General features: G+C 47.1%; 1 pseudogene; it reads left to right on the top strand.

Annotated features, from left to right (window-relative positions):
* Window positions 1-1,773: 1,773 nt before the first annotated feature.
* On the top strand, window positions 1,774-10,081 carry LOC123097530 (peroxidase 70-like; annotated as a pseudogene).
* The last annotated feature ends 7,842 nt before the right edge of the window (window positions 10,082-17,923 follow it).

Here is a 17,923-nt window from a genome sequence, read left to right on the forward strand (position 1 = left end):
CGGTAGTAGTTCCATACGAGTGAGGGGTGTAGCACCGAAAAGTGAGAGCAACTAATTTAGGTGTACCTCTTGCGGGGGCCTCGTAAGGATTATTTTTGTGGGTTGAGAACGCATCAAGTGACACGCTCTCAGCCACCGCCACGTATAGTATGCTGGGCGTTTTTTCAGTACTTTGTTTTTTTATTTTCTGTACACGTTTTCAGATTTTAGACTGGATGTTTTCCTGTTTTTTCGACTATTTGGTTTTTGTCGGTTTTTTTCTAGATTTTGGACAAAAAAGGTTTGAAAAAAAATTGCACGAAAAAACTCTTCTTTTTTTTGGCTTCCACGGGAGGCACAGATTTGCCTCCGCGAGAGGCACTCGGAAAAAAGAAGAACACATATTTTTTCATAGGAGATAGATTTGTTTCTCGGGAAAGTACATATTTGTTTCCGCGAGAGGCACAGTTGTGTCTCTTCAAAAAATAATATTTTTTTGCTTTCACGGGAGGCATAAATGTGCTTCTCGTGGAGGCACAGATTTACTTCCACGAGAAGCACATCCATGCCGCTCGAAAAGGAAAAAATACATGAATTTTTTTTTCTTCCACGGGAGAGACAAATTTGTTTCTTGTGGAGACACAAATTTGTTTATCGTGAAGGCACAGATTTGCTTTCGTGAAGAGAGAATAACCTACTGGCAGCCAACCACGCCATAGCCATAGCCCAGGAACCCGCACAGGTTTGCTTCCGTGAAGGGAGAATAACCTACTGGCAGCCAACCATGCCATAGCCATAGCCCAGGAACCCGCACGGGAGAACCAACACACCCGCACGAGAGAAACAGCCCAAGAACAACGCCGCAGCAACAGCTCAGAATCTGCATGCGACCTCCACCAGCTCCGCATGGTGCAACCTTCGTCGAACCCATGTCGGCGGCAGCAAGAAGCGCGTCGCACGCCCTGGCCATCACAGAGGATCCCGACCACCGCTTTTGGCCGCCGCTCCTTGTCGAGATCCTCTGCCTCCAAGTCCTCAGCGCCATGACCTCCAACTCTCACGACGTCGCCCTGGCCACCGCAGAGGGTCCCGGCCGCCGCTCTTGACCACCGCTCTTGGTCGAGATCCATTGCATCCAAGACCTCCACGCCGCAACCTCCAACTCCCGCGTCGGCGCGCGAAGAAGACCACAGCACCACATCTTCTCTCGACCGCGCTCTTCCTCCACAGTGCTCTCTGCCGTGCGCTTACGCACTAGAAACCAACGTCGTGCCGCCTGCTAGACGGCGCTCCCCCGCGCTAGGGAGGCCCGTCGGGGCTCGCAGATCTCGCCCGCCGTCTTTGACGGCCAGGCGCTGCCGCCGCCGGCTAGAGAGTCACGGGGAAGGGGGCACTCGGGGCTCTAGGGTTTCTCCTCTGGAGCCGCCCGTGCGAGCGGCCTTGGAGGGAGGTCGGTCAAGGACAAGGACGTCTTCATGAGATTTGGCGTGTGCCCCTTGTGTCACTCCGACGTGACGGATGCATCTAGACGCGTTCGGACGTCCCATGTCTGTCTCACATATGGGTTGAATATGAGGGTGCCGGTCAGCCCGAATGTTTGGGCCAAGTTTGTAAAATCCGATTGAGCGTCATTTTTCTGACCAGGAAGGCCATTTGGATATTTGAGGCAGATACATGGTAGGTTTGAAGACGCTCTAAGGCCACTAAAATCGTCACACACACAGGAGCGAAGCGGAGCTGCCCATATATACGCATGCAAGGCTCCTGCGTTTGACCCCTCCCCCACCACCCCCCTCTTGTGTATATCGGATGATCATGGCTTTTTTCGGCGTTCCTGTCGTGGCGGTCCTGCTTCTTGGCCTGGCCGCGGCGGCGTCGGCACAGCTGTCGGCAACGTTCTACGACGCATCCTGCCCGAGCGCGCTCGCGACGATCAAGAGCGGCGTTGTTGGCCGGAATAAGTCGCGGCGCTAGTGTCGGACGCGTCGGGCGCGTGTATGGGCGCGCGCCGGGCGTGTCAGGCGCGGCGGGACCGCGGTGTAGGCGTGTGTGGTCGGGCTCGTCGGGCGCGTCGGATTCGCGCGGGACGCACTGGTGATGTCGGGCTCGTCGGGCGCGTCGGGTGCGCGTGGGACGTGCGGGATGCACTGGTGCTGTCGGGCGCGTCGGGTGCCCGCGTGACATGCGGACGCAGCGGAAGCTGTGGCAAAGTGTGCGTGCGTGCGTGTGTAGTGTGTCTACTTGCAGCAGTTGTATGTATGTCGCGTGATGGTCAGCGGCATGAGTTAGTTAGCTAGATAGTCAGCACGTAGTTGTATTAGCTAGTCTGTTAGGAGTGGCCGGTGGAGCTAGCGCGCGTCGTGCGCATGGCCGGTTCAATCGCTTGCATGTAGCGGAGAGTTAGGAGAAAACGTGAGAGCTGCGTCGCTGTGGGACTATAAAGCCACGGCTGCAATGTGTGTTTGTACTGAGTTCATGCTCAAGGAAAAGAAATACAAGGAAAAGAAATATAAGCGACCGTTCGTGCGGCTGGGGGCGTTCGTGCGCTAGGCATATCCTGCTGTGTGCTCTTCGTTCTTCCTCCTTCTTTCTTCTTCTACGTCCGTGCGAGAGAGAGAGCTCCGGTGAGAGGCAAGGCGAGGCTACGACAACAACAGGCGTGACGGCGGCGGTGAGCAAGGAGCCCCGTATGGGGGCCTCCCTGTTGAGGCTTCACTTCCACGACTGCTTCGTCCAAGCAAGTCACCTCTCCCCTCGCTCATGATGCGTCACTGCGTGCACCTGATATTGCACCTTCTGCCCGTACCCTAGCTATTTAGTGATTCAGAATCTTATCTCTTGCAGATGTTACGTGAGTTGCACACTTGCATGTATACTAGTAGTAGTAATTACTTCTGCATACGAACATGTTCAAACCAGTACATGACTTGTAGCACCGTCTAGCTAGCAGCTGGATGGGAACCATACTGGTGCGAATGTGACGTGCATCTGTTTTGTAGCATCCATACTGATAGTATCATGTTGATTATATGGATGCGACTCGTCGGTGCTGCTTGCCGACACTGCCAACTTCACTGGTGAGCAGACGCGTTCCCCAACGTCAACTCCATCAGGGGACTCGACGTCATCGACGGGATCAAGGCGCAGGTCGAGGCCATCTGCGCACAGACCGTCTCCTGTGCCGACATCCTCGCCGTCGCCGCCCGGGACTCCATCGTCGCCGTACGAAATACTCCTATAAGCTAGCCTAGCCGGCCGGTCGAGACACTCCTGATTAAACTTTAGACGGATGCCCGAATTCTAAGGATTGATTTCATTTCGCAGCTAGGAGGGGCGTCGTATACGGTTCCGTTGGGGAGAAGGGACTCCACCAGCGCGAGCCTCTCAGAGGCAAACAGGGACCTCCCTCCGCCAACCTCCGACCTCGCTGATCTCGTCGGCAACTTCTCCAGGAAAGGGCTCAGCGTAACCGACATGGTTGCACTGTCAGGTAATTAATCGCTGCAATCATTACGCCGAATAATTCGTGAGCTGTACTGATATGCTTCACGTTTCAGTTTCTTGCATGAAGACACTGAGTTTATTATTAGTACAGGAGTACTATTATTTTCGGGATAAATACAAACGTTGGTTTTTTCTTTTCTTGCGGGAGAAAAGGATGTGTACTCCAGATGGAAAGACATGCCACATGCTCCATTAGATACTCCCAAACATGTCTAGTCTTAGTCTAGTCAATATTTGGCACGTAGGCTCATTGTTCAATAGAAAACTGGCATGTATGCCGTAACAACCCTACAAAGATCATTTCAGAAAATAGAAGGGAAAAAAACCCCTACAAAAGTCAAGAAGTAGCTTGATGGTTACACCGACAAGGCGACAAGTGACGAGGGACCAGCCGAGGGGCATCTACATCAGATGAATATGGGAAAGTGAAGGATGAACGTTCACCTTCCTATCTTATGCTATATGGAGCGAATATTCCCGGGCCTCTCATGTTGGGCAAGCGCAACGAAGTAGAGGAGTAAGAAAAGATAAAGAAGAGAAAGAGGACACACCGAAGGTGAAAGCTAACTCGTGAATTCCGGCGACTGCACGTGAGGGCAACAAATACATTGGGGGAAGGGTAGGGGCTTGAAATGGGGCTTACTCATGGCCTGGCGTGTAAAACTGGGGTCCTAGAGAGATGTCATGGTTGGATCATCGGTCACGGGGTGAAGCATGCACGCCAGAGGAACAATGAAGGAAATACATTAATGAGAAGAATATGGTGGATGGAGTAGCGATAGGAACGAGGTGGGGAGGTGCTAAGGAGAGAACTAAGAGTGTAACGAAAATTGAAGAAGGCAACGCGATGGAGGTGTAATACCCCCTTACGTTAGTGGAGGCCCATGCGGGCCGGAGTGGAGTCGTGTGGTTGGGTTAGTTCCCCAAGGAGAGTTTACATTGAGTTGGGCCAGCATATAGGCCCGTTAGTCGAAACGTAGCGCATGCGAGTTAAAACTTTTATAGAAAGCGATGACCAAAGTGTATGAGGGGTGTTATGTATACGTGGGCATGTCCCACGTGTAGGCAGTGCATTTGCCCGAATTTGGGCCAGGGCGTTACATATTGTATCAGAGGAAAGCCAATTGTATGGGAGTAGGGGACGCATGTACTCGTGTGCCTCTGGAGAGCAGCCGGCATTGGACATGCATTGAGGTGTTATCTTGTACATTTGGCAATTAGCGTTGCTCCCATGAGGACCTCAACCCTAAAAGGAGGAAGGGGTTGAGTGTAATACCATGACTCATTACTAGAGTTGTGTTGTTGAAGATGCCAACAAGGAGATTCCCCACATGATTACTGTGTTATCTTCCCCATCCACGCTCAACTTAAATACGTCTGTGACCATCCTAGGCCTCAAGCAAGGACCTTGGATGGTGTTTTTAGTGTTTGGTTTGATACTTGAGAGATTGGTCTGGATGGATCTTATTATTGTAACCCAATAGCACATGAGCGGTTGGTCCTCGTGGACCTTATTGCAACCCAAAAGCACGTCCAAGGATTCATGGGTTTTGGCACAGAGGGCGGTTAAACGGTTCAACCCTGCGAGTTCGAGATAGAGCCATTTTGGCCCATGAACAAATTCACGAGGAACAAAATTAGACCATTTACATGCGAGCTCCTATTGGAGGCTCATTGTGTCCAATAGGAGTCGTGAGCACAGGGGAGCTCCAATTCAGTCAGCCCAATAGTATGTAATCTAGCAGTCTCATGTACTGTATCAACACGATTTTAGTGTAGCACGTGAATCCAAAAATTTGCAAATCATTTTATTAACACAGTGAATATTTTTTAAGTTTGTGCACTTTTGTAAAATTTCAAATGTTCAGAAAATAAAATTTGAGATTTCTCATATTTTTAAAATTTTATGAATTTTTTTTATAAATTTTGATTTTTTTAGGAAAGTCCGTACATTGTTTTTTGAAAACATGAACATTTTTGGAAATCTGGTTATTTTTTAAACACTTTTCAAAGTTGTGAACCATTTTTCAAAAACGTCATAAAAATTTCAAAGTGTGAACAGCTTTTTATAATTTCAAACAATTTTTAAAATTCCAAACAATTTTTAAATATGCTTGACAACTTTTTAAGTTTACAATTTTTTTAAAAAAATTAACAGAAAAATGAAACAAGAATAGGGAAAACAAAAAACAGAACAAAATAAAAGAAAAAACCAGAAAATGTGAGCAAAATAAAATATAAAATCAAAACCCCAAAATTAGAATTCACAGTTTGCTGTTAAATAGGCCGGCCCATATCGCAGCCACTTGTGGGAAGCGCGCACTATTTGTCGCAGAATGCGGCAAATAAGTAATTCTCTTTTCCTTGGCAAACCTATTCGGCGCTGCAGGCCCTGGTTAAGGCCAATTTTCCTAACCGGCGCCTGCAGCCGCGTTAACTGGGTTGGCCCATTTATTTGTAGGTTTTCTTTTCTTTTGTTTCCAGAAACGCAAAAGAATTACATGCAGGATGAGTCGGCTCGGTGACTTCCTGTATTGAGGTGCAACGCGCTAACCACCCGGTCACAACCTGATATAATATTGTGGTCTAAAAAAATGTGTTACTCCTGCCCCTGTGTACTCATGGTGACTCACGTTGAGAACCCTGCCACCACCAAGTAATCGTGCTCCCTAACTTTTACTAATGATCACCGTGGAACAAATCCCACATTATAGATGGAAGCGTTGGGGCATTCCTCCTCGTGTCTTCCAACCTAGGGTGGCTCTGGGCCTTCTCATCAAGTATCGAAGGTCCGGTGTGGCCATGTCGGTGCACCAAATTGGCGCGAGTACGATGTTCTCCCTCAGTGGCGTGTTCATATCCGTCAATAACGACGTGTCTTCTAGAGGCTGGCCGGGCAACGCGTGGAGGATGGTTTCTTGGCTGCCGCGAAGCTGCGGGACAGGGTTGGAGCCCTGAGCCCCTTCGGGCCGCCTCTACCGTTACTACACCACTGTATCTATATCCAAGGGAGGCCCTCGCCACTCCTACTTGCACGAACTAGTTGGGATATGATATCGGGTCTAGATCTATAGTGGAACTCCAATGTATGGTCGGCCAGTCAAGGCTTCTCCTAGTCAGTCTTCAGGTTCCCTAATGGTGGCTATGAAGGCCACTCCTCTGTTGTGGTGTGGCGATGAGTAAAGTTTGGGTGCGAGTTCATCTTTGGATGATGGAAGGCAGAACGTTTTGTGGGTAGGACTACTAGCTAGGTGCTAGACAGTGTGCACGAGCAAGAGGGCGTTATGGTGCCTGCCAAGTAGTTAAGAACGACGGTGGTGTGAGGGGGTCGTCATAGTGGTCTGGTTGTGCAAGATGTGAGGTGGATACTAGAGAGTTCATGTAGGAGCTAGTAGTGACGATATCCATGGATGTCATATCTATTGTGAAGGGACTGTTGTGGCTTTTCTTTGTCCTCTTTGATCTCGGAATGAAAACCTAGATCCTTCGGGATCTTGAACGGCGGTGCCTCTTTGCCATTTCCTTCATGAAGGCATCATTTTGAATTCCATTGTTCTCCACACATCCATACATTATGTGATTGGGCAAGGCAGGAGGGGGCATAGTTTGCTAATGGTAGGATCCGTTGTTGTGATGTGCGCTCTTCTAGCTAAGGGGCATATGTGGACTTGCCAACTCAATCTCTTGGGGAGCCCCAACCTATCAGGATGGAGTCTCATGTCGACGAAAAATAGGGGTCCCCTCTAGTGACGACTGATGGTGCGGAGGTTTGTTCACAGTTTGTTCCACTCCTTTTTCGACAGCTTAGGTTCTTCGTATCGTGATGCTTCTCCTCCATGTTTCCTTCCATTTGTCTTGATTTTAGATCTACATTCATTAGATTTCTTGTTTAGGCATGCTCCATGAGTTATTTTATTAGGGCATCTCCAACGGCAACCCGCAAAACCCTCCTGCATTCGTCTGCGGACAGGGGGGGATCAGTCGGCGGACACGGATGCGGGAGGCAGCCATCCAATGCTAGCCGCATACATTTTCACAACAACTCAAACCAACCGGACAAAATTCGTTCAAACAAGTCCGGATTTCATATAAACACGATCTGAATTCATATAAACATATTGGATTTCATATAAACATGATGGATTTCATTACAAATACATCAAAACAGTCCTAGGCTGGCTCTGGAGTGTAATTAATACCTAATCTAAATAATCGCCGGCTTCCGGTCCCCGTCTCCGGCCATAAACCAAGAGAACGGAAGCTTCGCCCTTTCCAGCTCCGCCGCCACGACCTCCGCCTCCGGAGCCCCGCGAACTGAAGTTGTCTGCCTCGACGTCGCCGCCAAGCGACTAATCAACCGAAGATGTTGAGCCCACCAAGCTTGGCGTCGACGGAGGGGAGGAGCGGTGGCCTTCCTAGGACCCGAGCGGTGGCGACCTACCGTGCACTGCTCTTCCTTGCTGCCGGCGGCGCCCATGGACATGCCAGCTTCTTCGTGCTAGCGGCGCCGAGGCGCAGCCTCCTCCTCGTCGGTGTCGCCGAACAACGCCTCGCCCGCGTCATCGTCGCGCTCCTTGTCGACGGCCGCTACCTCTGCCACCCGCTGTTGGTACCGCCAGCGGGCGAGGCAGATCTTGCGGGCCTCCTGCTCCGTTAGGTCCGCGTCCGGTGCGACCGCCCTGCTGGCGGAGACCTCTCCTCCGCCTGCAGATGCTCTTGGAGGAGGTTGTGGTCGTAGTTGGCGTCGGCCCGCGCCTCCCGGAACTGCTCCTCCCAATCCTTCGGCACCATGTCCATTTATTGGGCACGGGCCTCACCGATGGTCGGGGTGCTATGCATCGGCGAGGGTGGAGCGGAGGAGGAGGGTGTCGCTGGCTCGTTAGAGGAGGCATCCTCCATTTGCACGTCCTCTGCCTGCCTGTCGGCCTGCAGTCGGCAGCAATGGCGGCCATGGCCTTCTTCTACTCCGACGTCAGCCCGTCCCAGAGAGCTTTGGCCATAGAGGGATCCATGGCGGGGAGTGGTGCGGAGAGGGATGGCTGTGGCTGTGGCCGGGGCGCCAAGGCAGCGGTTTATATAGCACCGGTGGGCGGCAGATGGACAGATGGGTGGCGCCGGAGGAGACGCCTCGACAATCATGTGCCATCAATGCGGGCGGCAGACGGATGGACGGGCGGCTGGTGTGTCATTCGAATGTGCGGCATTCTCCTACAGCGGGAAGCAGTGCGGGCGGCGCTCTCTCAGCTGGCGCGCCGCTTCAATGCCGGCGCCAGTGAGCGGTCGCGTTCGCTCTGGGCGGACATGAATGCGGGCGCTGACGCTCTGAGCGACGCTGACCGGAAACATGCCGGAGGGTTGAGGGGTTTTTAGTGGATCAGGGCGGTTAGAAATGGGCTTGGGATCGGTCCGGACTCCCGCAACTTTTGTCTCCGATTTGCGGGAGAAATCGTGTCTGGACAACCCCGTGAACGGATACAAACCCGTGTTGGATGGCTTCCGCAGTCCGGGCAGCGCGGTTCGGACCGTTGCGGAAGGTTTGCTGGTCGACGTTGGAGATGCCGTTGTCCTATTCTATTATCACATGCGGGCGATTTGTCGTTCGTGAGCTGGTTTGATACATGACACTATGTATCGTTTGGTATTTTGGGCGACTTGATTTAATGTCGGGATGTGGCCTTTTCTCAAAAAGAAGTGATCTGATCCTTTGCTGACATTTTGTTCTTTTGCACAACCGTTTGCCAGCTAGAGTTGGCCCTAGTTTACCATTCCATCGTACTTGTAATGTTGTACGGCAGTACGCGTGCTGTACACTTGACGCCACTCTACTTACATACATATGTACTACATTGTACTACACTTGTGCACGCATGCATGCAGGAGCCCACACGATCGGGCGGCGGCATGCACCAACTTCAGGAGCCGGGTCTACGGCGAGACCAACATCAACGCGGCGTACGCGGCGTCGCTACAGGGTAACTGCCCGCAGTCCGGCGGCGACGGTAACCTCACACCGCTCGAAGTGTCCACCCCAAATGCCTTGAACAACGCCTACTACGGCAACCTGGTCTCGCAGCGCGGCCTCCTCCACTCCGACCAGCAGCTCCTCAACGGCGGCTCCACCGACGCTCTCGTTCGCACCTACGCGTCCAGCGCCGCGCAGTTCAGCGCCGACTTCTCCTCGGCCATGGTGAACATGGGCAACATAGGCGTGCTCACGGGCGCGCAGGGGCAGGTTAGGCTAAACTGCGCCAAGGTGAACTGAGCGAAATAAGCCCCCAGAGCCTGTTTCCCCTATAAAACAACGAATGAAAGAAGCATGGGCCATCGGCAGTTGCAAAGCTGGGCCTCCAGGGTCGGTAACTTTGCCGGAGTCCACTAAGATATCGCATTTCTTGGAATTTCTTGAAGGAATTTATTCTCTTTTTATTGCGGGGAGTTGAAGGGATTTATTCATTTCCCTTCTGGTTTATATATCACGTATGGTATGGTTGTGCTTACTAGCAGAAATTTACCAATCCATATTTCCTGTAGAAATCTAAATGGGTTGCTTATAATGCTTATGAGGAACTCCTGTATGAAATGTTTTTTTTTTTGCGGGGGCTTGTATCTCTACTCCTATAAAAGACTCAGTTTGTGATGATGGTGTGTCTGCCATCTATCATTTTTGACCATTAGATCTGCATCTAACGACTGTGAGGTAATTTTTGCCCTTTTTGCAATAATAGCCCACTTCTCTGCTCTAATTTACAGAAAACCCCTTAGTATCTTGAAACCAACCACATCCCTCCCTCACCTCATCAAAACAGACCGAGGAGTATATTTTGAGTGAAACATGGTATATTTTTAGTGATATATGTATATCAAAATTAGAGTTTTTCTTTTAAGTTTGCGAACAAGTATTATTCTACTTTGGATCCGTTATAACGCACGGGCACATTGCTAGTGAAATGTTGAATATTCGGTACAAATTAACTAATAAAAAGGATATTCAGTACTCCCTCCATTCCATAATGTAGTGTATATAGATTATTTTTTAAAGAAAACATCACAAATTTTGACCAAGTTTGTGGAGAAAAATATTTATATCTAAAATGCCAAACATATATCATAGATTCAACATAAGACGTAGTTTCCTATTTTATATATTTGGTATTGTAGATACAGATAGTTTTATCTATAAATTTGGTTCTAGTTTGCAAAGTTTGACTTATCAAAAAATTTATATGCACTACATTATTAAATGGAGGAAGTAGTAATCTCTCAAGACGGAAAAGCAGGGTCGGAACAGTTGCTTAAGTAAAGTGATAGTGATGGTCCGACCCACATGCATATAATTCCATCACGTTCATGTTGATATGCTTATAACTATCCTACTACGAACTTTGTTCGTGTGATTCAATTCATCTTATGAACACCATTTGATACAATTTTTTTTATGCACGAGCTCTTAGTTTTGTTCCCTACACCAACTAATACCAAAGATAATCAGTGAAAAGGCAAATTAGTGAAAACAATACGATGCAAGGATGGTTATTTTGAAAAGAGAACAAATTTAGTGATTGTATGATAAAGACCACTCTTTAGAATTTACAAAAAGTTGAGGTAATCAAAAGTTGAAAAATGCTATTTTTATTTTGTGCCATAAATTAATAAACTACAATGAAATAAAATTTAAGTTTTGTATATGAACCCCAACAAGTTCAATCCACAAAATTTTGGGCATTTAATAAAAGCTATAATTCTAAGCACAATTTGTGGATATTAATATTAAATTTGGTAGGACTAATTCCCATAGGTGTGTAACTAGAAAAAAGGTTCTTCACGTAGTTTAACTTAGACCTGTTCATGGACAACCGGCCCGACCAAACCGGCCCAAAAGCCCGACATCGAGGCTAGGCTCGGGCTCAACTTTCCACCCGAAGCCCGGCCCAAAGGCCCTAAACAACCTTAATTACATATTTTATTTGATATATAGGTATAATATATTATTTTTATACCCCAGAGATAGTTATTTTAATTGAAAAATGCCATTGTTCATCTGTATCGGGTCGGGCCGGACCGGACTCGGGGTATGATCAGGTTTAGTGTAACTATCATTATAAATAGTCTTTTACAAATTTTAATGAAATAATCAAAATAAAAAGTATATATTTACCTAATGTAAATAGATAATCTCAAATACAAAATAGGAAACTAAACCGACTAATTATGACATGTCGAATATGAGGGTGGAGGGCACCCATGTCCACCATTGTATCTTAAGTAGGTTCACTTGCTACTTTAAACACACATTAGGAACACGGAAACATCATATAAATTTTGTTGTTCGTTGTTTGAGACAAAAAATATCAGCATTGCCAGGGATGTTGATGGGCCCATGTGAGCACACAACTCACACTGGGCCCCAAAAATCTAGCGACCCTCCTAATCGGCACCTTCTGCGCAGGTTAGAGGTCCTGGCGCCCACAGCAATGGGCTGGCCCATATCACACCGCGCGACGAGGTCACTTTGTCAGTCGATGGTTGACGAGTCAACCATTAACTTTTGGAAACAAACGCAAGAAAAGACAAAAATAAAAAATCAACGAATTCAAAAAAGTTTAGCGATTTGGAAGAATTTCGCAAAAATAAAAGAGTTCACAAATGTAAAAAAATCACAATTTTAAAAAGTTAACGAATTTGGAATAAAGTTTGCGGATTTGAAAAAAGTTCACCGATTTTAAAAGATGATTCAATAATTCAAAAAATGTTCATAGATTTTTGGGAAAAAATTACGGATTTAAAAAAAGTTCATTGATCTTGAGAACAAATCATGGATTCGAAAAAAAATAATGGATTTGAAAAACAAATCATCAATTTTCAAAAAAAGTTCACGGATTTGTTCAAAAGTTGAAGAATTTCACATAAATGAATATAATCATGATTCTTTTAAAAGTTCATAATTTTTTAAAAAATCACAAAATTCAGAGAAAGGACCACAAATTTGAGATGGTTCACTAATTTAAAAGAAGTTCTAAAATTTTAGAAGTTAGCAAATTTAAAAAAATTATCCGTCATTTCCAGAACCAAATTCGTAAAATTTTAAATAAGAAAATGGAAAAAGAAAGCAAAAAGAGAAAAAAAAGGAAAAAAAAAAGAGAAAACAGAAAAAATCAAACAAAGAAATAGAAATAAAAAAACAAAAATAGGGAAAGTGAATAGAAAGAGAAAACCAAAACCGAGTAAAAAAACCCGCCGAAGCCCAGCTCACAAAATAAGTGGGAACCTTCTGCCGGTTGGGGAAGAATTGGTCGGCATCCCATTGGAACGAGCAAAGCGAGGGGTGTGTGCTCCCGCTATGGATAACCCTCTATTTGAGGCAAAATTTATGTATTGACTTAAACAACATATCGCCTGAAGCTCCCCTCTCGGCCCTCTTGGGCCTGTCACATTATCCCAAACTCTATCGATCGAAAGACGAAACCGCAACACATGGGAATCCTATTTGGCGCATAGGTTGCTAGTTACCGCCCCCCCGCGCTATGTAAACTTTTTACTTAATTGAAAGAGTACAGGAATCTCATCCGATATAACTCCCAAAATGCATTCCGGAGGAGCTTGGTTCCAGATCATACACAATTTATTAGTGATCCCTTCTCTTGCTAATACATGCGCAGCCCTATTAGCATTTCTCCTAACCCAAGAAAATTTGATTTCCTGCCGTGTCTGCAGCATTGCCTTGACCTCTTCAATCAGCTGTCTGGTAGCTGAAACATTTCTCGCGGAGTTCTGAAGCATCCTCACAGCCGCTTGACAGTCCATCTCTATGTGAAGTCTTTGGAAGTTTAGAGCCATGGCAGTCTGAACCGTATGCTTGCATGCAAGCAACTCCACATGCTCAGCCGCACCAAGGGATGTAAAGAATGTGCAGGCAGCCCCTCTGAACGCACTATCATAGTCTCTGTAGACCACGCCACCAGCTCCGTCGTCGCCCATTTTAGTCGTTGCTCCGTCGATGTTTTCCGTCATCGACCCATGCTCCGGCGGCTTCCACATTTCCTTTATCCCATGCTTCATTTGCACATGCTTACGTCCACACACACCTGACCATTCCTCCATATAGTGCGCCACGGATTTGATAATCACCTGCGGGTCTTTTATCTTCTTTCCCTCTCTTGCATCGTTCCTTGCCATCCATAGAGCATAGAGTCCCTAAACCATAGCAGATTTCCCCTCTCACTCGCATGCTAAACCATGCAAGCATCCGGCTCCTAAGCATGCTCTCTAGGGACTAACTGAGCATGGAGGGATTGCCACCAAAGCCCCCAACTTCAAGCACAACAGTTTCCAGAACCTTGCTGAGTGTGGGCACTCCCAGAGACGTTGGTACATCATCTCCTCTCTTCCACAAGCTGGGCAGAAAACTCCTTGTTTATTCCTTCTTCGCAACAATTCCGCCCCCACTACAAGTCCATTCTACATAAGACGCCAGGTATGTTTTTTTTGCCTTGCTTGGTGTGGCTGAGTCCCATAGACCTAGTCAGCCTTTCTGGTTTGTGTCGGAGATAAATCCGGCATATCTCCGGTTGAGGGTCCCTGTTGGGTAACGCAGTAATTTCAAAAAAATTCCTACGCACATGCAAGATCTATCATGGTGATGCATAGCAACGAGAGGGGAGAGTGTTGTCTACGTACCCTCGTAGACCGAAAGCGAAAGCGTTATGACAACGTTGTTGATGTAGTCGTACGTCTTCACAATCCGACCGATCCTAGTACCGAAAGTACGGCACCTCCGCGATCTGCACACGTTCAGCTCGGTGGCGTCCCACGAACTCTCGATCTAGCTGAGTGTTGAGGGAGAGGTTCGTCAGCACGACGGCGTGATGATGGTGATGATGAAGCTACCGGCGCAGGGCTTCGCCTAAGCACTACGACGATATGACCGAGGTGAAATATGTGGAGGGGGGCACCGCACACGGCTAAGACAATGATCAACTTGTGTGTCTATGGGGTGCCCCCCTCCCCTGTATATAAAGGAGTGGAGGAGGGGGAGGGCCGGCCCTCTCATGGCGCGCCCTGGGAGGAGTCCTACTCCCACCGGGAGTAGGATTCCCCCCTTTACCTAGTTGGAGTAGGAGAGAAGGAAGGAGGAGAGAGGGAGAAGCAAAGGGGGGCGCTGCCCCCCTTCCCTAGTCCAATTCGGACCCAAGGGGGAGGGGGCGCGTGGCTTGCCTTGGCCGCCCCTCTCTCTCCACTAAAGCCCATTAGGGCCCATATACTCCCCGGGGGATTCCGGTAACCCCCAGTACTCCGGTAATTGCCCGAACTTGCCCGGAACCATTCCGGAGTCCAAACATAGTCGTCCAATATATCGATCTTTATGCCTCGACCATTTCGAGACTCCTCGTCATGTTCGTGATCATATCCGGGACTCCGAACTACCTTCGGTACATCAAAACCATAAACTCATAATACCGATCGTCACAGAACTTTAAGCGTGCGGACCCTACGGGTTCGAGAACTATGTAGACATGACTGAGACACGTCTCCGGTCAATAACCAATAGCGGAACCTGGATGTTCATATTGGCTCCCACATACTCTACGAAGATCTTTATCGGTCAAACCGCATAACAACATACGTTGTTCCCTTTGTCATCGGTATGTTACTTGCCCGAGATTCGATCGTCGGTATCTCAATACCTAGTTCAATCTCGTTACCGGCAAGTCTCTTTACTCGTTCCGCAATGCATCATCCCGCAACTAACGCATTAGTTACATTGCTTGCAAGGCTTATATTGATGTGCATTACCGAGAGGGCCCAGAGATACCTCTCCGACAATCGGAGTGACAAATCCTAATCTCGATCTATGCCAACTCAACAAACACCATCGGAGACACCTGTAGAGCACCTTTATAATCACCCAGTTACGTTGTGACGTTTGGTAGCACACTAAGTGTTCCTCCAGTATCCGGGGGTTGCATAATCTCATAGTCATAGGAACATGTATAAGTCATGAAGAAAGCAATAGCAACATACTAAACGATCAAGTGCTAAGCTAACGGAATGGGTCAAGTCAATCACATCATTCTCTAATGACGTGATCCCGTTAATCAAATGACAACACATGTCTATGGCTAGGAAACTTAACCATCTTTGATTCAACGAGCTAGTCAAGTAGAGGCATACTAGTGACACTCTGTTTTTCTATGTATTCACACATGTACTAAGTTTCCGGTTAATACAATTCTAGCATGAATAATAAACGTTTACCATGATATAAGGAAATATAAATAAACAACTTTATTATTGCCTCTAGGGCATATTTCCTTCAGTCTCCCACTTGCACTAGAGTCAATAATCTAAATTACACAGTAATGATTCTAACACCCATGGAGTCTTGGTGCTGATCATGTTTTGCTCGTGAGAGAGGTTTAGTCAACGGGTCTGCAACATTCAGATCCGTATTTATCTTGCAAATCTCTATGTCTCCCTCCCTGACTTGATCGCGGATGGAATTGAAGCGTCTCTTGATGTGCTTGGTTCTCTTGTGAAATCTGGATTCCTTTGCCTAGGCAATTGCACCAGTATTGTCACAAAAGATTTTCATTGGGCCCGATGCACTAGGCACGACACCTAGATCGGATATGAACTCCTTCATTCGCTGCTTCCGAAGCAGCTATGTACTCCACTTCACACGCAGATCCCGCCACGACGCTTTGCAGAACTGCACCAACTGACAGCTCCACCGTTCAATATAAACACGTATCCGGTTTGTGACTTTGAGTCATCCGGATCAGTGTCAAAGCTTGCATCGATGTAACCACTTACGACGAGCTCTTTGTCACCTCCATAAATGAGAAACATATTCTTAGTCCTTTTCAGGTATTTCAGGATGTTCTTGACCGCTGTCCAGTGATCCACTCTTGGATTACTTTGGTACCTCCCTGCTAAACTAATAGCAAGGCACACATCAGGTCTGGTACACAGCATTGCATACATGATAGAACCTATGGCTGAAGCATAGGGAATGATTTTCATTTTCTCTCTATCTTCTGCAATGGTCGGGCATTGAGTCTGACTCAACTTCACACCTTGTAACACAGGCAAGAACCCTTTCTTTGCTTGATGCATTTTGAACTTCTTCAAAACTTTGTCAAGGTATGTGCTTTGTGAAAGTCCAATTAAGCGTCTTGATCTATCTCTATAGATCTTAATGCCCAATATATAAGCAGCTTCACCAAGGTCTTTCATTGAAAAACTCTTGTTCAAGTATCCTTTAATGCTATCCAGAAATTCTATATCATTTCCAATCTGCAATATGTCATCCACATATAATATTAGAAATGCTACAGAGCTCCCACTCACTTTCTTGTAAATACAGGCTTCTCCAAAAGTCTATATAAAACCATATGCTTTGATCACACTATCAAAACGTTTATTCCAACTCCGAGATGCTTGCACAAGTCCATAAATGGATCGCTGGAGCTTGCACACTTTGTTAGCATCCTTTGGATCGATAAAACCTTCAGGTTGCATCATATACAACTCTTCTTCCAGAAATTCATTCAGGAATGCAATCTTTACATACATTTGCCAAATTTCATAATCATAAAATGCAGCAATTGCTAACATGATTCGGACGGATTTAAGCATCGCTACGGGTGAGAAGGTCTCATCGTAGTCAACTCCTGGAACTTGTCGAAAACCTTTCGCAACAAGTCGAGCTTTGTAGACAGTAACATTACCATCAGCATCAGTCTTCCTCTTGAAGATCCATTTATTCTCGATGGCTTGCCGATCATCGTGCAAGTCAACCAAAGTCCACACTTTGTTCTCATACATGGATCCCATCTCAGATTTCATGGCCTCAAGCCATTTCGCAGAATCTGGGCTCATCATCGCTTCCTCATAGTTCGTAGGTCGTCATGGTCAAGTAACATGACCTCCAGAACTGGATTACCGTACCACTCTGGTGCGGATCTTACTCTGGTTGACCTACGAGGTTCGGTAGTAACTTGATCTGAAGTTACATGATCATCATCATTAGCTTCCTCACTAATTGGTGTAGGAGTCACGGGAACAGATTTCTCTGATGAACTACTTTCCAATAAGGGAGCAGGTACAGTTACCTCATCAAGTTCTACTTTCCTCCCACTCACTTCTTTTGAGAGAAACTCCTTCTCTAGAAAGGATCCATTCTTAGCAACGAATGTCTTGCCATCGGATCTGTGATAGAAGGTGTACCCAACAGTTTCCTTTGGGTATCCTATGAAGACACATTTCTCCGATTTGGGTTCAAGCTTATCAGGTTGAAGCTTTTTCACATAAGCATCGCAGCCCCAAACTTTCAGAAACGACAACTTGGGTTTCTTGCCAAACCACAGTTCATAAGGTGTCGTCTCAACAGATTTAGATGGTGCCCTATTTAACGTGAATGCAGCCGTCTCTAAAGCATAAC

Source organism: Triticum aestivum, chromosome 4D (genome assembly GCF_018294505.1).
Source record: "Triticum aestivum cultivar Chinese Spring chromosome 4D, IWGSC CS RefSeq v2.1, whole genome shotgun sequence".
NCBI lineage: Eukaryota > Viridiplantae > Streptophyta > Magnoliopsida > Poales > Poaceae > Triticum > Triticum aestivum.